A 21,638-nucleotide genomic window follows, 5' to 3' on the forward strand; every position below is an offset into this window, starting at 1 on the left:
TGTCTGTTAGAGACTACGATAATGGCCAATTTCAAAGAGCCACCGGGTATACACTCCACGTTAGATTGCAGAGCGTTTGCTACAGCTTTCAAGAAAACCTGGGTGCTGAATCCATCTCTGGGCTGCTTAGTCGAGTACACAGTGTTAAAACCACCATCCCCCTCCAAGCGCAATTGTACAAAATCGCCGGGCTCGACGCTCCTGAGGATTCCAATTCCCTCTGAATAGCGTCATGGATCACCTCCACGCCCTGTTCAAAAGAGTGCAACAAATGAAGATTCACAAACCTAAAATGTTGCACGTGTTCAAAAGCTGAAAATTTTCTAAGTGTGCGACGTCTTTCAAAAAAAGTGCTCTAAAAAGACAAGGTGCTCTAGCAGCTCCTCAGCGGCATCCAAATGCTGCGAGGGTGATTCTCCACGCGGCAAGGGTGGGGGCTCTACTGCAGCGGTCTCAGTCGGCTGTGTGTTTTAAAGTGACTGGGTCTGGCGGGTTATCGCTGCACGGAGGCTGCGAGTGGGCCAAATTCACGCTTTTTTTAAAGCGATTGTGCATTGTCTCAGTCGTTGAAGGGCTGCTTCTTCGCATTTCTCGAGCGACTAGTGACCGCTTTGTGCCAAAGTATTTTTTAACCGAAACCATTAATCGTTTAGAATGTGTAAAGAAATTGTTTTTTAACCTCTTTACGAGTTTAGAGCGGCAACGTATTTTTGAAGCGGCTTTATTAAATTCAATCCGCCGCCTGTCAGTCATGAATTATGGGGATTTCTGCCCTCTAAGAAACTATCGATAGCGTCACAAGCGTGCAAATATTCATCTTTTAGAGCGCTTATGGCTTTTATTCTTTTTGACTGTCTGGTGTGGATTCTATCAGGCTTTTACTGCGGCTTATAAAATTTATTCGATTATACCCTCTGACCATCGAGAGTGCGCGGGACATCATTAGCCCAATTTCAGAGAGAGTGGTGTCCGGCCAAGACACAAGAGGTTCACTTTCTGTGTATTTTCAGTTCTTTTTTTCAATCGCATATTGGAGCGTGTTGAACGGGGGTCTTCATTTTCACTACCCTCCATCCGCCTCTTTTTAACAGATATTTTAGTATATGAATTCTGTTTTTGTATGCGCTTTTTTGCATTATGACTAAGGGGATTGTCTCGCTGCTTGTGGTTACATGCAACATCATGGGCAACAGCATCATGGGAAATAACCTCATCACCACTAGACCGAACATCACCATCATCAACTTCAATGATACTATCACCTGCGAACAATGCGCGTATTTTTTGCATGCTTACTAGCTCCCGGCGTGTCCACGACATCCTCACCAGGTCCAGTAGAAGAATCCAGCAAAATAATGCGGGCATCAGGCAAAACAGCATCTGTGTTAACCACATCAGACCGCGTTGCAACTGTAATTCTAGCATTAACTATCGTAGCCATTATATTCCGCAATGAAGCGCCAGCATCGTTCTTTGTAATGGTGGTAGGTTTTACAACAACGACAGATGGATTTTCACACTCCACAAGATGATCGCTTGCAGGCGACACATTATTTGTAATCCACGGATTGCTAGCAACGGCAGACACATTTTCATTTACCAAATTTCCTCCAGACGGATTTTCACACACCACAAGTTTGAATTAGGTGAATTCCATGGAGTTACACAGCAACAACATTTCATGTAGGGGAATTACAAGGAGTCAGACATTCTGCAGGTCCTCCAGTAGAGGGCGATGGATTAATTGTAATCTGGGGTGTTAATCCAGTAGGGGGCGATGCATTAATAGTAATCCGGGGTGTTAAATCAGCCAGAGTAGACCACTTTGTCATGCCCCCCCAACACATTTGTTCTAAATTCGGCTTCCGAGCGAGGCCGGGATACGTGTGGGGTCTCAGACTCCAAATACGAAGAAATGAATATACATTCCAAGCCTCCTTAACGCAGATTTCCGTATCATGATTGATGGTGGTTAGCGGTACACGCCGAGGTTTCTTCTTCGGAGCCACTTTTATGATCAAAAGAATTCCATTAAATTATGAAGTGCAAAAGATTTATTCAGTTAGAACCTATTGAACGAATAAGTATTTATACAGGCGGAAGAAATAAAATGTTACTCACAGGTCAGCAAAGAGGGGCGCCGCGCTTGCTCAGGACTGATTTCAAGCCCTCCGTCGGCGCTTGTAACTTCTACAGCATCTTCGGTAATACAATCGGCTGGTTCTGTGGGATCTGTAAAAGATACGGACTTGATATTATTCCGCACTAACTACGCATCTCAAACACACTGCCTGTATACATTAAAAAAATACCCACAACAGGGGCTATGTATTTCAGCTACACCCCGCTAACTCGCGACAGAAAACCACTCACTAGATGGCTCTGTATTTCAGATACAACATTCTGTGCAGTAAACAAAATATCCGCTAGGCATCGGTAACGTTGAAAAGGTTCCTAACTTACGTAGGGTTCATGACTTGCGTAGTAAAAAATAACTTGCTGATCATATCATCGTACGGGTTTACAGTTTCTGTGGGATTCTGATCTTCTGCCACCTCGCTGCTCGGAGGTATATCCCCTTCATCTCCCGAAAATACAGCGCAAGATCCATTATTTGCATATTCCCTAATATCTGGCCACTCGCTGTAGAAAGTCAGCGGCTCGTCCGCCATAGCAGCTTCAACCATTTTATCATGTATATAATCTGCGGGGAAATGCAATGACATGGTATACGCTATGTGTAATACAGAAACCTTAAATACACGCTATACAATATTAATATTATACCGAGCTCCGATTCAGGTATTATATCCTCCAAACTTGACCCCCAAGCATTGCTTGATTGCGACATCAGCACATAAAAACATGGGTTAAATAACACATTCACAATTACTCTCAACACCCAAAGTAAAAACAGACCGCTGGTCTGAACATTGGTGAAGAGGGAAAAATGTATGGGAAAATATACAGAAGTTGTAAAAAGTGTGATAGAGAGAGATATATTATGTATTTCAAAAATAGCTGTGCGAGTAAACCATTAAATAGCACAGGTGTATGCTGTCGGTTGAATATTTGAATAAGCCCCATGCTGCTACCCTGCATATGAGATACTTACTCTAAAAATGTAGAGTATCCTTGGGAATGCTGTGTGAGATTACGGTTCTTCACCGGGTCCTGTATGCGCATATGTGTGGGACATTCTGATTTAACCTAGTTTCGGGGGTGGGCCCAGCTAATTGTCAGCCTATGGGAAGTTTTATAACGTCAAAATCAAATAGTGTTTAACAATGAAAGCGCAGTTAGCTATTCAGACACAAGAAGTCCCTATGGAGCATACACTTTCACGTGTATAGCACAATCATAGACTACCATGGCTCTATCGTCAAGAAATATGTGAATATTAGAAGAGCAATATTATAATCCGGCACACCCTAGCTCTTAAGGTGGCGTTTATCCATTATACTGCGCTGTAAAAAAATACGGCTTGAAAAAGAAAGAGGTAATGGCTTGGTTAAGCGATCAAGAACCCTATTCATTACATAAGCCGGCTAGTAAAAATTTTATACAAAATCGTGTAATAGTCAGCCCTGTAGATTCACAATGGCATGCGGATTTAGTTTGTTTACCAGCTTATTCAGATTCCTATGACGGTATGAAATATATTTTAATGGTTATCGATATATTATCGAAATACTTTGGGATAAAACAGCCTCCAGAATAGCATGCGCTTTTGAAGAGATTTTTAAAACCGATTGTCGCGTTCCGCTGAAATTACAAATGGATCGGGGCCGTGAATTTATGAATACGGCAGTAAAGAGACTTTGTAAATGATATAAAATAAAGCATTTCTTCACCATGAATAGTGTAAAGGCCGCCGTGATTGAACGATTTAACAGGACTCTGAAAGAACGTATGGAGTTTTCTTACAAAACACAATACTTATCTATACATCGACGCCTTACCTGAACTGGTGAATAGTTATTATCAAGCCTATCATCGAACTATTGGAAGCGCTCCATTTGAAGTCACTAAACACAACCCGCTGGATGTGTGGCGACGAGTTTATAACGAATCCTTTAAACGCTGCAAACCGCTGTTAAATCTTGGCGATCACATCAGAATTTCGCAGTATAAGGCAGTAGCGTTTTTTCCTGAGCAGAAACGCATGCCCGTGCCAGGGAAAACGCATGTGTTTTTTGACACGCGATTGTCAAGCGTTTTGACATGCGTTTTCCTATGCGTTTTCGCAATTAGTGTATGTATGCGGAATCGCATGCGTTTCTGCACAATTAATGAACATGCGAATTTCAACATCATGGCTGTTTACTAATAATAATAAATAATAAATTTTTATTTTTATAGCGCCGACATATTCCGCAGCACTTTACATTTCAGAGGGGATTTGTACAGACAATAGACATTACAGCATAACAATAATCACATACAGTAGATTATAACAAATGCCAAGAGCAGTGAGGGCCCTGCTCCAAGCTTACAGTCTATGAGGAAAGAGGTAGACACGAAAGGTGGGTGGTAACAGTTGCCCTGATGTATGGACCAGCCATAATGTTAAGTGTGTAACAGTACAGACACAGAGGGCTAATGGATGCATAAAGCATGTGGGAACATGATGCTGGGAACCTGGTTATGGTAAAACTTTTGGCTCTGCCACACAGGGATAGGTTAGGTTAATGTGTTGAGGCGATAGGCCAGTCTGAATAAATGCGTTTTCAGGACACGCTTAAAATTGTGGGGATTGGGGACTAATCGTATTGACCTCGGAAGTGCATTCCAAAGAATTGGCGCGGCACGTGTAAAGTCTTGGAGACGGGAGTGGGAGGTTCTGACTATTGAGGATACTAACCTCAGGTCATCAGCAGAACGGAGGGCGCGGGTAGGGTGGTATACTGAAACAAGGGAGGAGATGTAGGGTGGTGCTGAGCCATTGAGGGCTTTGTGGGTGAGGGTAATAAGTTTATACTGAATTCTGGAGTGGATGGGTAGCCAGTGTAATGACTGGCACAAGGTAGAGGCATCGGTGTAATGATTGAGGTAACTAAGTACTAAGTAGTCTCCCAGATTTCTAGCCCTTCTAAATGTTATCTGCGGTGTATCTGGAATTATTTTCGCAATTATAGGATCTGTTTTTAAGATCGGCAAAGCTTTTTTCAAAATAGACCGCATCTGCTCCGAACGAGTATTAAAATTCGTAATGAACCTTACCACCTCTGATTTGACTGGTACATCACTAGACTTATACAACAGGGCATTCCTGTTGCTACATTTGGCACGTTGATACGCCTTTTTGATAGCACGTTTACTGTAACCTCTCTCCAAGAAATGGATCTTCATATCCCTGGCCTGCTCCTCAAATTCTTCCATCGTTGAGCAAATGCGTCGAAGGCGCAAGAACTGCCCTATGGGTACCGACCGCACCATATGTAGAGGATGAGAAGAGGATGTGTGCAGAAGCATGTTTGTAGAGGTTGGTTTCCTATAAATGGTAGTCTGAATCGTCCCCTCCTCATCCCTTCTTAACACATCCAAAAACTCAACTTTGAATTTATCAAAAGTGGCAGTTAGGTGTATATTACGTTCACCATCATTAAGATGTCCAATGAATTCCTCTAGTGAGCCACTGTCCCCCTGCCAGATCAAAAGAATGTCCTCTATGTAGCGCGTCCATAGAAGGACGCGCTCCATAGACGACAGTCGATCTGACATCAGGAGGTCCCTCTCCCACAGCCCCAGGAACAAATTAGCATATGAAGGCGCATAGGCCGCCCCCATCGCTGTGCCCTGGAGCTGTAAGAAGGACCTCCTGAAAAAGTTATGGGTCAAAGCAAATTCAAGGACCTCCAAAATCAGGGTCCTTAGATCCAAGGGGATTTTGGATGTGGATAAGAAGAATTCTGTTGCTCATAGGCCATTTTCATGACAGATATTGGTATATAATGATTCCACATCCATGGTACATAAGAACGTGTCATCATCCAGGGTGAGGCCATCAGTCTTGCGCAAAAGTTGATTTGTGTCCTTTAAATACGATAGTAAATCTTCAACTAGTGGTTGAAGTACTGAATCCAACCACCTGTTGACGCACTCAAGATACCCCCCCCCCCTCGCCCTGACACAATAGGCCTCCCTGGTGGAGTTTGAATGCTTTTATGTGTCTTGGGGAGGAGATAGAAAGTGGAGATGGTGGGTTCAACTACAAACAATGTGGTCAACAATTCTTTGGTAATACTAGCCTCCATCCCTCTCGTTAGGATCACCCTGAGCTGAGGACAGAAGGCAGACAAGGGGTTAAAGGTTAATCTCTTATAACATGTAGTGTTTAGTTGGCGCATTGCTTCTTTTCATAGGACTGTTCAGGCCATACTACGATGTTCCCCCCCCCCCCTTGTCCGCCAGCTTGATCACATCAGGGAGGTCCTTGAGATATGTTAACCGTCTTCTCTCCTCCCAAGACAAATTTCTTTTTGACTGTATTGTGGTACATTCAGAAATTCATTTGTCACTACCTTCACAAAAAGGTCTATTGCGCTGCAATTTGAAAGAGGGGGGAAATCTCTTGGAGCGTGGTTTTAAGGAGGGGGTTATCTTGCCTCCCTCAGGGGTTTGATGTTCCTCAAATTCTCGAGGATTCTCAGTGCCGACTGCTCTTCTGTGGGGAACAATGTATTCAAATTATCATCAAAGAAGAATCACTTAAAGAGGAGGGATCTAGAAAATATATTCAGGTCTTTGATGGCTATAAACCTGTCAAAGCCTGCCACAGGTGAAAAGGATAGACCTTTATGTAAAAGGGTACAATCAGCTTGTGTGAGTACATGACTACTAAGGTTAACTACCTTATCATCCGAGCCCTCTAAGGAGAGATTGTTTTTTCTCTTGTAGGGATGCTAATTATTGCTCATTCTCCAATAGTTTGTACCAGACCGGGTGACAAATGAAGAAGCCGAGGCATCCGACTGTGTGCTAAGGAAAGATACTGAAGTGTTGGATGTACTCCGACATAGCAGAGGTGCATGTGTCGTCGACTTTCTCCAATAATAAACTTTTATTTTGATGATCCTTTAGGTCTCTATTAAGTTTAGATGTGTGTCTCATTGGTCTTTTTAACCACCAGGTCAACCGCTTTTTCCAAAAGATCTTCATATGACTTTAGTTGTTCTGCTGAGCAATTCGCTCGCAACTCTATCAGGGTTTGATCAATGTCGTTATCCAGACTGTCAATTGTTTTAGTATTCAGGCCTAACAATTTCATAGACCAAGCCCCACACGCATCCTCCAATCCAGACACAAAATCAGTATCGTCAACTGGAAAAGTGGGTGAGATCTGAAACCCGAGACGCCTGGGAATAATATTTTTAGCAATAAATTTTTCAAGGAAAATTCTGTTCCACCAGATCTTTGTTCTTTTGATTAACATCTTTTGAACAGATTCAAATGTTACATCATTCCTGTGTATACCAGTCCTCATGCCATTGGTCCCATCATGTCCAAAACCTTCATCTACTTATCCTAGCCAGGATTTCTCCCTGGCTTTGTAGTCCATGTTACCGAAGCAACACCCTGTGCATAACACAGAAAATTGGCATAATATCACAGCAAGGGTACAGAACAGCATACTATACTCAATGTTCATAAATATGTGCTGTGTTCAAAAGACGGACAATTAAGGACCCATCGTTACACCAAGTAGAAAACAAGTGTGGAAACCACACCGAAAACGACACACAGGTCCAAAGTATTATAACAAAAATCACTATTCGAGAAACAGAACTAGACAGGACAAAATGGGGGAGCAGGTGCAGAAGACAAAGTGCAACAGTGCTAAGACGTGCTAAAGACCTGACAAAAGAATCGCATGGAATATTTTCTATATACAATTAGCTAAGAACTCACAGCAATTCATTATATTCCCTATGCCACAACGGTCAGGTGATATTAATCATTTCTCATATAATCAGTCCACTAAAACTACCATCCAATTGAATAATAGATGACAATTTGAAAAAAGATGGAAGAACTGTCCCTCAAAAAAGTGCCCCTAAAGATGAACTAACCCCTGCTGTGTAGCTCTATATGTAAAAAGGTAAATGCTGGTCAAATTAGCATGGGTAATTTCCCAATTGATTTAATCTCCATGTGTCCCTATTGTATCCCCATTCATTCAAGTATATAACTATATGTATAGGATACTGGGCCCCCACCGATAAGTAAATGTGGTTATCAGAGTATAGCCCAGAGGGGAGGGGTGAGAGCCAGGGAGGAGGACAAGGGAACAAAAGTAAAATGCAGTGATTATTACCTGTAGGCAATCATGCGGTCAGTCAGGAGTATGGTGCGTCTCCCTGACGCACGTTTCGGAGCGAGGCTCCTTCGTCAGGGGGCGTGACTAAGGAAGTGAAGTGCTGGTTAAAATGGTGCTGGACTGGAAGGTGACTGACGCATCCCGGAGGTGACGCATGCATCACCATAGCAACCCAGAGCGCAAGGTGGACGCCGCATCATGCAGTGGGAGGCTCCGGAGAAACACCGGAGTCCACCCTGTGCATAGAGACACCGCGGACACCATACATGCCCGGGGCATGGTGTGCATGCGTCACAGGGACACTGCCATGGCCATAATATTGGTCTCAAAATTAAAATCGACAAGGGGCAAGAGAAGGAGTGTTGAATAGTATTAACCCCATAGATACGTGATGCTGGGAACCCTTAACCTGGATAACAAACATGTTATATTGCATCATTGTAGACCATGTCAAAAATTCAATTCGTAAAAGGCATTCATGAAAGGGCCACAGAGAACTAATCATAAATGGCACAATATATAATATCACCTGGTAGAACAATGAGTCTATATCTTAGTTGCCAAAAAATATAATACACCATAACATATAATAGATGTAAAAAACTGGGGACAACACCTTAGGAAAAGTCATTATAGTACCTATGACACAGCAAAATTATATACCACATTGCACATATTTCATATAGTCATAATTAGAGTTGAGTGAAACGGGTCGAAAAAATTAGTCGCCGACTTTTGGCAAAGTCGGGTTTCATGAAACGAAACCCGACTCTAGGATGAGGTCGGCCACGAGGTCGGCGACTTACGCGCCAAAGTCGCGTTTCAAAAGTTTGTTTTGTGCTCTTTTTCAGCCAATCAGGATCCATGGACACTGTGGGCAATGTGATGACATAGGCACCGGTCACCACCATCTTTCAGAAGGGCATGCAAGTGATTGGCTTGCTTTGGTGGGCGTCACAGGGGGTATAAAAGGGCGTGCACGCCGACCGCCATCTTACTTCTGCCGATCTTAGTATAGGGAGAGGTTGCTGCTGATTCTGTAGGGAGAGCGTTAGGCAGGGAAGAAGACAAAAAAACTGCTTCTGCTGCTAGCGATTTGGCCTGCACAACACACAAGTCACTGTGTGTGCAGTGCAAGGGGAGGCTATATAGTGGTGTATCAGTGGTGTTGGTTGTTGGGCTGCCTTCTAAGGCTTCCTGACACGCTGGCATTGCTGTTTACCCAATGCTCCGCAAACTGCTTTATTAAAAGCAATCCAATCTCCCTTATCCTCTCGTCACTTTGGTCACAGGCAGCTGTGCCATCGAGCGTGTCACATAGCGCTCAGATATCAGTGGGCCGCACACAATCCACAAGTGTCCACTGTCCACAAGTGTACGCAGAGATTCAAAATCTCCATTATCCTCTCGTCACTTTGGTCACAGGCAGCTGTGCCATCGAGAGTGTCACATAGCGCTCAGATATCAGTGGGCCGCACACAATCCACAAGTGTACGCAGAGATTCAAAATCTCCATTATCCTCTCGTCACTTTGGTCACAGGCAGCTGTGCCATCGAGCGTGTCACATAGCGCTCAGATATCAGTGGGCCGCACACAATCCACAAGTGTCCAGTGTCCAAAAGTGTACGCAGAGATTCAAAATCTCCATTATCCTCTCGTCACTTTGGTCACAGGCAGCTGTGCCATCGAGCGTGTCACATAGCGCTCAGATATCAGTGGGCCGCACACAATCCACAAGTGTCCACTGTCCACAAATGTGTGCAGAAATTCTAAAACTCCCCTGTCCTATAGACACCTTGTACCTTGTTTTACATTACTATATAGTTTGTTGGATTTTGTCTACATTTCTACCAAAAATGAGGAAGGCTGGTGGAAGAGGCCGTGGAATTGGGCGGGGGTTGGCAGCTGGTAATGATGGTGTTGGTGGTGGATCTGATGGTATTGGCAAGAGCAAAATAGGACCAAATGCAGGAGGTGCTGACCCTGCGTCATTGTCTGTCTACATAAGGCCTCGAACGCTTAGTTTTCTAGGAGTTGGCAAACCGCTTTTAAAGGCAGAGCATCAGGAAAAAGTTTTGTCTTACATTGCTGACTCAGCCTCCAGCTCTATCGCCTCCTCTTCTTCAGTTGTAAAAAGTAAAAGCACTGAGTCGTCATTGGAGGCTCATGTTCATGAACCACACCTTTCCTTGTGTCCTTCACCCCAACCAAGATTGAAGGATGACGCAGGCCATACTACTGATTACTCCATGGAGCTGTTTTCACATACCATGCCTGGATTATCAAGTCAAATGGTGAATTACCCAGGCCAAGATGAATCTGACATGGAGTGCACTGATGCACAGCCGCTGATGGATGATTCTGCTGGTACATTCACTCAGAGCACTACATTGTCCTCGCAGTGTACAGAGCCAGATTTTGACCCTGATGAGACTCAGGTGCCCCTTCCCGCACACTATACCACCATACACGGTGACACAGAGAAAGGTGCACATGACATAGAAGAGGAGGTGATGGATGACCCAGTTGTTGACCCAGATTGGCATCCATTGGGGGAAGAGGGTGCTGCTTCCAATAGCTCAGATGAGGAGCATCCACAGCAGACAGACATCGCAACAGCTGTTATCTGGCAGGCCCGGAGCACTCCAAAGACAGGTTCCAAACATCAAAAGAGTTGCTGGACAGCTTGTCCAGAGGGTCAAAAGATCACAGCGTGCTAGGCTGCAAAATGTCTGCCAAAGTAGGAAGAGTGCAGTGTGGCAGTTTTTTGAACAAAATCCTCATGATCAGGCCAAGGTTATCTGTAAGAAGTGCGCAAAGACCTTTAGCCGAGGGAAAAATCTGAAAAATTTGAATACCAGTTGCATGCTTAGACATTTAACCAGCATGCACTTGCAAGCGTGGACACAACACCAAACCTCAAGTGCCACATGTGCAACTGATCACAACGAAGGTAGTCAGCAACGCTACATTGTTTCCCCCACTGTAAGCACACCGGTTAGCACAGCAGCAAATGTTGAGGTGTCATTGCAAGGCCACAGCAGTCAGGGAATCCCACTGTTATATCAACGAAAGACTGATTCTAGGCCATCAGAAAGAACACCAACTCCATCACCATCATCAACCCTCTCTCAGTCCGCCCTGTCCACCGCTACTTCCACCAAATGCAGCTCTCAAGTCCAGCTCACCCTCCCAGACACTATGAGTAGGTCAAGAAAGTACTCAGTCTCTCATCCGCGTACACTGGGTTTGAACGCCCACATTGCCAAAGTAATCTCGTTTGAGATGATGCCCTTTCGGTTGGTGGAAAGCACAGCTTTCCGCGAACTCATGGCCTATGCAGTACCACGCTATGACCTACCCAGTCGCCACTTCTCTCGCAAAGCCATCCCAGCCCTCCACCATCATGTGAAAGACCGCATTGTCCATGCACTCAAGCAGTCAGTGAGCGGAAAGGTGCACCTCACAACTGATGCATGGTCCAGTCGGCATGGCCAGGGCCGTTACGTGTCCATCACTGCGCACTGGGTTAATGTGTTGGATGCAGGGTCCACAGGGGACAGCGGTGGTGGGACAGTGCTGCCTAGCCCACGGTCTAGGAAACAGTTGGCTGTAGGCGGTCGACCCTCCTCCTCCTCCTCCTCCAGAAGCGACAGCTCGTCCACAGAGCGCAGTCGTACGAGCACTCCATCTGCAGCTGCCACTGTTGCACACGATGTGTCCCCCTATCGAGCAGCTAGTGGAAAGCGTCAGCAGGCTGTGTTGCAGATGATGTGTTTGGGCGACAGACACACCGCCGAGGTGCTGGCCGAGTACTTGAAGCGACAAACTGAGTCATGGCTGGGCAGTGTACATCTTGAGGCAGGCAAGGTAGTTAGTGATAACGGCCGTAATTTTGTGGCAGCCATAGCCCTTTCAAAACTCAGCCACATACCTTGCTTGGCTCACACCTTGAACCTGGTGGTGCAGTGCTTCCTCAAAAATTATCCGGAGTTAACAGCCCTGCTCCAGAAGGTGCGAAGACTGTGCGCGCACATCCGCCGGTCGCCTGTACACTCTGTTCGTATGCAGAAGCTGCAGCGATTGCTCCACCTTCCCAACCACCGCCTCATTATCGACATTGCAACAAGGTGGAACTCCACCCTGCACATGGTGGAGCGGCTGTGCGAGCAGAGGCAGGCCATAATGCATTTGTGGGAGGATACACGGCCAGGCACTTTGAGAGCAGACATGGAGTTGACAGGCGTGCAGTGGTCGAAGCTGAAAGACCTTTGTAAAGTCCTTCAGTGTTTTGAGGAATGCACACGGCTGGTAAGCGCAGACGACGCCATCCTAAGCATGAGCATCCCACTTATGCGTCTGCTCATGCAAACTTTGACGCACCTTAAGGAGCAGGCGTCTGCAGCCAATGTTGATGATGAGGAGGAAGAGGAGGAGGGAATCCTTGATGACATTCAGCCATTGTCTGCTCAGGGACCTCTCCTGGACGAGGTGGAGGAAGAAGAAGAGGAGGAGGAGGATGATGGGGATGATTACTTAGGGGAGGAGGATGCATCTGGTGGTGCAAGTGAAAATGTTGGCGTGGCAAGGTCTGGTACAGGGTTTGTGCGTGACTGGAGGGATGTGGATTTGCCAGAAAGTGCTCCTCCACCCAGCACTCGCAGTGCATCATTGACACCGGGAACATTGGCCCACATGTCAGATTATGCCTTGCGGATCCTAAAAAGGGACCCCCGCATTGCCAAAATGAACGATGACGACTACTGGTTGGCCAGCATCCTGGATCCACGCTATAAAGGCAAATTACAAAACATCATGCCACAGGAGGACCTTGACCTAATATTGGCTAATAAACAAGCAACTCTGGTAAATCAGTTGCTTGAGGCATTCCCAGCACACAGCAGCGGTGATGGTTCTCACACGAGCCGTACGGGCCGGGGGCAGCTTGGCAGAGGTGTTCGTGGTGCACACAGCAGAAGTGGCGTTGGAGACAGGGGTTTCATGACAATGTTGTGGACTGATTTTTCAAATACCGCTCACACAACTGGTAATACTGCATCGATGGAAAGTGACAGGAGACAGCAGTTGTCAACTATGGTTACAAACTACTTTTCCTCCCATATCGATGTTCTCCCACACAGGTCATTCCCCTTTGACTATTGGGCCGCTAAACTGGACACCTGGCCTGAATTGGCCCAATATGCCTTACAGGAGCTCGCTTGCCCAGCTGCAAGTGTGCTATCGGAAAGAGTCTTCAGTGCAGCTGGATCAATCCTGACAGAAAAAAGGACCCGTCTGTCAACCCAAAATGTGGATGATCTAACCTTCATTAAAATGAACCACGCATGGGTTTCCAAGGATTTTGTCCCACCTTCCCCTGATGACACATAGGGTGACAGAAAAATGGCTTGCTTTGGTCCACCTCTTCCTGGTACTTCACCTATTTCGCCTTTTGCATCAGTTGAATGTCCAACATCAACATATGCCACTTTCTAAAACTCCCTAACTGTGCTGCCTCCCCCCCATGGCCGGGGTCACCACCTAGCGCACGACACCGTGCGAGTGCCGTTGCCCTGGACAGGTGGGTAGGCCGACTCTTGGGCGCGGGCACTGGCACAGGGTCCCTCATAGTGCAATCAAGTGTCTCTGATGGTGGTGGTGCACACCCGCCGTCAGACACACCGCTGTACTATGAGGGGCCCAGTGCCAGTACCGACGCCCACGAGTGGGCCCCCCTTGCTTGGCCAGGGCCCCAGCATTTGCAATCTTTACCTCTCCCTGCTCCTCCGCTGTGTAATCTGGGCCGTCAAATCCATACTGTGCCTGACACCGTCTGAGCCTGCCTCCTGATGTATAGACATATATTTTGAATGTGTACGTTATCCATACATGTTATCCGGGGATACGGTACCCCTTCTAACCTTTGTGCAATGACGTGCAATCCATACTGGGCCTAACACCGTCTGAGCCTGCCTCATGCTGTATAGACATATATTTTTTATGTGTACGCTATCCATACATGTTATCCGGGGATACGGTACCCTTTCTAACCTTTGTGCAATCACGTGCAATCCATACTGGGCGTGAGAACGGCTGGCGAGCTGTTAAGCAAGCTACAGCACCTGTCCAGACAATTACAGGGATTCCCTAGCGAGGGGACTTATTTGATTGTTTTCTATGTTGGGACAGCAATTTTTGGGGAGCACTATACTCTGGAGAATGATAGATGGGGCCCACCATACACTGGAACATTCCAAAGGTGGACATCAGACACTGGAGCAGCATTTACAGGGCCCATTATACACTAGAGCATTAGAAATGGGGCCCATTATGTTTGGAGCATTATTTGGGCCCATAAGACAGTGGAGCTTCATCCATGGGGACCAACATATACTGTAGCATTATGTGGAGCTCATCATATACTGTTTCAAACATTATATGGGACCAATGATTCTGTATGGAGAAATAGATGGGCCTCGTCATGAGATGTAAAAAGTGAGGTATTTTTCATTGTACTATACCGCTATTTCTCTGCCGTATCGGAGCATGATGAGTTGTGGTATGTGTTAAAGGGGCGCTCTTTCGCCCAGGGCACATGAAAACCTGCAGCCAGCCCTCCCCCCCCCCCCCCACAAATTTAGCCAAATAACCCCCATTTTTCAGTGTGTAACTTGTATTATGAAGTTAATTAAGGTTGACAAGCTTAAGTAAGAAGAATTGATGCTTTTGGCATTCAATGGGCACTGTAGGTGTGTTTCCTGTCCTCCTCTCACTGCCGACTTTTATTCCCCATTGACTTACATTGGGTTTCGTGTTTCGGGACGACCCCGACTTTTCCCTATAATCGGACGATCTTGCTCGACCCGACTTTTGGAAAAGTCGGGTTTCACGAAACGAAACGCGACCCTAAAAAAGCAAAAGTCGCTCAACTCTAGTCATAATTACATAAATCCAGATATGGACAGATAATAGCTACACTAAAATAAAAGGGTAGTACAAAAGTCCTCCACGTCAAGACCCCTATGTTCTCCATAGTATCCACACTAGAGGAACTTCATTATGGGAATGCAAAGATTTTCTTACCCAACTGGAGATAACTATGAGATGAGAGCAATCATGTGGTCCCATTTAAGCGCAAAGGTAAATCTAAAAATAAATAGAACACAAAATTAAAATAAATAAAAACAAGAATAGCACTGTGGCACGTATGTCCACCGTAACATTGCCCCACAGAGGACGAAGTATATCACAAGAATGGAGCGTATGATAAGCTTTCATTCAACCCATATGGGTGGACCGTATTCAAAGCCCAGATCCACAGTGTCTCCTTCAGGGCAAAGCGTTGGGATATTCTCCCACCCCGTATCGCCAGATCCACTATATCAATTCCCCTTATTTTGAGATCTTTACTGTTGCAGTCATGGAAGATTTTAAAATGTTTCGGGATCGTTTTAAGCGAGTGTACATCTGTTTCATTGACCGCGGCCTCTATGCCTAAAACATGTTCCCTGACCCTGATCTTGAGCTGTCGGGTAGTCAACCCAACGTAGATCAGGAAACGCATGTGGCATAGTAGACCATGTTCCGAGATGTACATGTTATGGATTTCAATATTTTATATACCTTCCTACCCGATGAATTAGTAAATGTATCTGCTCTTGCCATGTTGGCACAAGCCACACAATGGCCACAAGCAATGCTACCACCACCCCTATTGCATGCCAAATTATCTATGAATGTCCTAGGAGGGTCCCCAACATCATGGCTGTGTACTAAGTAGTCTCCCAGATTTTTAGCCCTTTTAAATGTTAGCTGCGGTGTATTAGGAATTATTTTTGCAATTATAGAATCTGTTTTTAAGATCGGCAAAGCTTTTTTCAAAATAGACCATCTGCTCCGAACGAGTATTACAATTCGTAATGAACCTTACCACCTCTGCTTTGACTGGTACATCACTAGATTTATACAACAGGGCATTCCTGTTGCTACATTTGACACGTTGATACGCCTTTTTGATAGCACGTTTACTGTAACCTCTCTCCAAGAAATGGATCTTCATATCCCTGGCCTGCTCCTCAAATTCTTCCATCGTTGAGCAAAAGCGTCGAAGGTGCAAGCACTGCCCTATGGCTACCGACCACACCATATGTGGAGGATGAGAAGAGGATGCGTGCAGAAGCATGTTCGTAGAGGTTGGTTTCCTATAAATGGTAGTCTGAATCGTCCCCTCCTCATCCCTTCTTAACACATCCAAAAACTCAACTTTGAATTTATCAAAAGTGGCAGTTAGGTGTATATTACACTCACCATCATTAAGATGTCCAATGAATTCCTCTAGTGAGCCACTGTCTCCCTGCCAGATCAAAAGAATGTCATCTATGTAACGCGTCCATAGAAGGACGTGCTCCATAGATGAGTCGATCGGATATCAGGAGGTCCCTCTCCCACAGCCCCAGGAACACCATTAGCACAACATGTGCGTTTTCCATTCTATTACATTATACACCCATTACTACCTCGATCAGGCCATGGAGGGGCTGGAGGGTTTCCGCGGCTCTGAATAGGTGTACAGATCGGGTCTTGGTGGCATGTTTAGGAGTCTGTTTAGAAGCGTGGTAACCCTGTTCAGAAAAGGATTTGACTTGGTGAAACCTCACGTAAACGTGGTGGTGAAAAATACAGCCAGAGACGTGGTCTTGAACCTATCAATGGCAGCTATGGATACAAAAACACCTGAGTCGGGAAGGTTCCTGATTGGCGTACTTTACAAAATATACGTGCAAGCAAAAAAGAGCACGCGTTCCCTCCCCGTGTCATGAAACCAGGACCACCGCATAAGAGCAGATGGCACATACCGAGGTGCCACCAGAACGTGAAAAGACGCTCCAAGAAGGACATATTCTAAACGACCAAAAGGGCTTTCATACACGTGGCCTCTGCGGAATGCACAAAGTCTGAGATGGATATTTTTGAAATCCCGCCGACGCAAATGTGCATAGAGGTCTTTATTAGTGGAAGTGAGACCTATAGCTGCCCTGATCGATAATTATGGCGTTGCAGCTGCAGCAGGCGCAAAGTAGGTGACACATCTCAGCCCTCCCACTTTACAACCACAGAGTGGGCATCCATGAAGGACATATGCACCATTTTGACGTGCTTCGAGGACTCCACTCTGATGGTGAGCGCGCATGCTGCCCTACTCAGCCTGACTATTCCCCTTATATGCCTTATAGAATCATCACTTAAAGGACTAAGGGATGAGGTTTCTCTGGCGGAGGAGTATGATGAGACACTTGGACCAACCAGGCAATCTTCATCAGCCTGGTTGGTACAAAGCTCTGTGGGTGCCTCACAAAGGTCCAGACAGCAAGAGAGGAGGATGAGGAGGACTGAGGATGAGCCAGAGGAGGAAAGTACACAGCGCTCTACTAGTAGTCACCAGATAGAGCGTGGATGGGGTGATGCAGAGCAGCCAGAGCACATTCCTCCAGCTGGTGACAGCGATGCATGGCCAGTTGGCAGTCTTCAGCACATGAGTGACTTCATGCTGCAGTGTCTGAGAAACGACCCACGCGTGGCTCGTTTTCTCCACACAAATGACTACTGGGTGGCCACCCTCTTAGATCAATGTTACCGGGACAGCCTTCAAAGCCTAATTACGCCGTTGAACTGGGTGCATAAAATGCAGGACTACCAAGATGCACTGGTTAATTCACTCATGTACTCTTTTCCACCGCATAGCAGTGATGCGTGTGCACTAGCAGGCACCTCAGTGCGTCCTGGGCCCAGCGGAATCCGTTCAGAAGCTGGTAGCAGAAGCAGTACATCTACTGACAGGTTCAGTATACCCAACTTGTTCCAACGGTTTCTGAACCCGCAAACAGTTCGGGCACCATCAGCACAGACAGTGCAACGCACTAGGAGGCAGCATTACCGTGACAGGGTGGCACAATACCTCTCCACCCCTGTCAGGATGCTTCAGGATGGATCTGCCCCCTTCAAGTTTTGGGTCTCCAAGTTGGATACATGGCCCGAGCTTAGCCAGTATGCCTTGGAGATCCTGGCTTGTCCTGGTGCCAGTGTGATTTCTGAACGTGTCTTTAGTGCAGCTGGCAATTTACTAACAGACCAATGTACTAGACTATCCGCTGCAAATGTGGACCGGCTTACATTCCTAAAAATGAACCAGGCCTGGATTTCTGGTGACTTTTGCTGCCCTGGGCCAGAGTAGACAGGTTACATGCATGGTTGGTAGCAGTATGCATGCTCTGTCATTGCCCATGTTGCACACAGCGTCATCTGTTATGCCAGTGCTCTGGCCTCTACTACCAACATCTAGCTCCTGGTTCTCTTACATGTCACTTTCACCTCATACTGTTTTCCATGGGCTCTAGTACCGCCAGCTAATGCCCATTTCCGTGACTGCTGATTTCACAGCATGCCGCGTTTCTGGGCAACAGTAACGCCAGCTGTACCTCGTTAGACCAAAGTGGGAAAAAAAGGACAGATGCTAAATGCCTATAGGCAGAAGCACAAGAGTCGGGATCCAGCCACACCGGCTGTTTACTGGCAGTGAAGTGCGGACACAGGTGCCTGCCCCGAGGGGTAAACAGAGTTCCAGCATTGCCAGCTGGTTCTCGGGAGTGTCCAAGGGCACGGGTACCTCCTGCTCCAAACCGTGTTTCGACAACCCTCGCCGTTACACGGTTGTGTCCGCCGCACTGTTCCACACCCCCGCCATACATCATTCTGGCTCAGTTTGCTGTTATCCGTGGTGTCGGCAGTGTAGGAGCCCCCTACGTGGACTCCAGGACCTGGCGCTCAAGGCTGATCTCGACAGTGCCAGTAGGCCGTCCTCCTCCCCTGCTGCGACTGCGGAGTAAAGAAGACTGTGTCCGGGTTTCGGGGGCAAATGTGGCTCTTACACCTTCTGCCGAGAAGACATTACTCCAGTAGAAGACCCAAGACAAGAAGACAGATGGAGATGTCCCCGGACTCCTGTCTTTTTGCTCTTCAACTTGCATCTTTGTGTGGCTTTTTTTTTGGGCTTCTCGGCAGTACTTTTGGCTTATGTCACTACTACATTGTGGTATCTGGGCTACAGTAATGTCAGCTGTTGCCCAGTACAGCCACTGGCAGTTTTACCTTCTGCTGCTTATCTTGGTTCCAATAATGTCAGATGGTTCTCAGTAGAGTCAATGGCTTAAGTCCCTCCTTTTGTGGTATCCGAGTTCCAGTAACGACTGCTGGTCCTTGGTAGTGCATTCTGTCACAGGTTACCTCCTGCTTAGTTATCGGCCTCCGGTAGCGTCAGCTGGTGCCCGTTAGTTCCATTGGCTCTTATGCTGATTTCTGCTGCCTATATGGGTTCCAGAATCACCAGCTGGTTCTCTCAAGTTCCTGTGCCTATTACTTCTGCGTATTTCCTCTGGGTTTGGGAAATTCTGCAACCAGCCAATAGCAGGATAACCATAGACAGAGGTTTAGGAAGCCGTAGGAGCAGATGTACATGAACCAAAAGCAGAATATCAATCTGCAGAATTACTGAATAACAGTAATATAATCAGCAGAAGACTAAGCATGGTTTAAAGGGAGTGTATCCGTTCCTCCATGTGGTGCTCCTGGAAACTCCCTGCAAAGCAAGGTGAGCTGAAAGCTGACACATGTCTGTCAAAGGGCATATTGACACCACCACCGGCAGATTTAATGTAAAATCACTAACCCTACCCCAACTAATCCTAACCCAAAGAAAAAACGCCGCTGTTAAGATGTTTTCCTGCTACAGCTTTCGCTCTGTGCATTTTTCTAGCGGTTTTTTTTTTTTTTGCACCTCTACAAACTCCATCCCCATTATCCTGAGGTGTGTCTCCTCCATTTTATCCATTATATAGCACTGTCGTGGTCATTTTGTAATTCCCATTTTTTTCTCCCACTGACTTGCATTGATATCGGAAATTCCGATATCTGATATTTTTTCAATATTGGAAATCGGAATTCCGATACGATATCGGGCAATATCGCCCATCCCTAGCCAAGATTATAATCATAATATCAAAATATTTTTATATAATTATAACAAAGATAAACCATCCATACCACCAACATTAGGAGAGACAGAATAGAAAACACTTGTTAGTGCAGTTCCACATGCACACACAAAGGGACCTGCTCATCTAGGCATAGAATCAAGGAGTATCATATGAATACTTCAGCCTGTATGTATAACAATGAGCAGTTCAAAACAGCATGTAAATAGGCTTCCACATGTCCTCAATTCTATTAATATGGCACAGTGCCCAATAGTCCCATAGTTAATCCTATATACAAGCACACTAGCGTATGTATGGCAAGAGGATCAAAACCACTACACTACCAACCTCCCATAGCCATACTATTACCCACAATGGAAGGGACAGTGCCCAAACTAAATATAAGATTACCCGTGGGCGTCAGCAGGTAGCGGCTGTATCAGTGCCCAGATGAAGTGCGTCCGACGCGCGTTTTGGACCTTCCTTTCTCAAGGGACCTGCTCAGTTATTGATTATTATAATCTTGGCCTTTTGATTTTCTTTCTAAATGTATGACAGTTTGATGATGGGCATTACTTATTCTATTATACACATGGAATATATTGAATACATGTGTTTTAAACCATGTGGCTATGTCATACCTAGTCGTGTTTTTCTGGGTTAACAAAGTAAAGGCAACGAGAAACTTTGCCATCTAAAATTGCAAGTATATATGATTTAAAGATGTTCGTCTAGGCTGGATTTCAACGATCATCCTGGAATCAACGTCAAGCTCATGTAACACCAAAAAGGTCTCTAAGATTTGTTCTTTTCTAATAGTAGCATAAAAAGTTGGAGCGGCACAGTATGATTCCAGTATAGCAAAATTACATCCGCAGAAGCAGCACTCCTCCACTATCCCAGGCCGGGAGCTGCTGTGGACAGAACCAGGTTTACTGACATGGAAGCCCCAGTTACCGCTGATGAATTGCAGCATGTCCACCAATTCCGAGCCACAGAGCATCTCCCGGGAGCGAGACCTCATGCACTGAGCGTTGGCGACTCCCACGTAGAGCTTAAACACCAGAGACAAAGTATTACCTGATTGACTGACTGGTGAGCGGTGCGGCCATCTTTCTCATCCGCATTGGCCTTTTTTGTTTTTTTGCAGTCTTGGAGATACATGACTGTCAGTGCCAGATATTGACTGCCTAAATGCATGCAAATGTATTAACAGCTCCCAGGGCTGCTGACAGGACTTTGCACTGTGGGATCTCTTAGGCCATGTAACAGCCAGTTCTGATGTTTA

Source organism: Dendrobates tinctorius, unplaced genomic scaffold (assembly GCF_039654945.1).
Source record: "Dendrobates tinctorius isolate UK_male_01 unplaced genomic scaffold, ASM3965494v1 ptg000093l, whole genome shotgun sequence".
Classification (NCBI taxonomy): domain Eukaryota; kingdom Metazoa; phylum Chordata; class Amphibia; order Anura; family Dendrobatidae; genus Dendrobates; species Dendrobates tinctorius.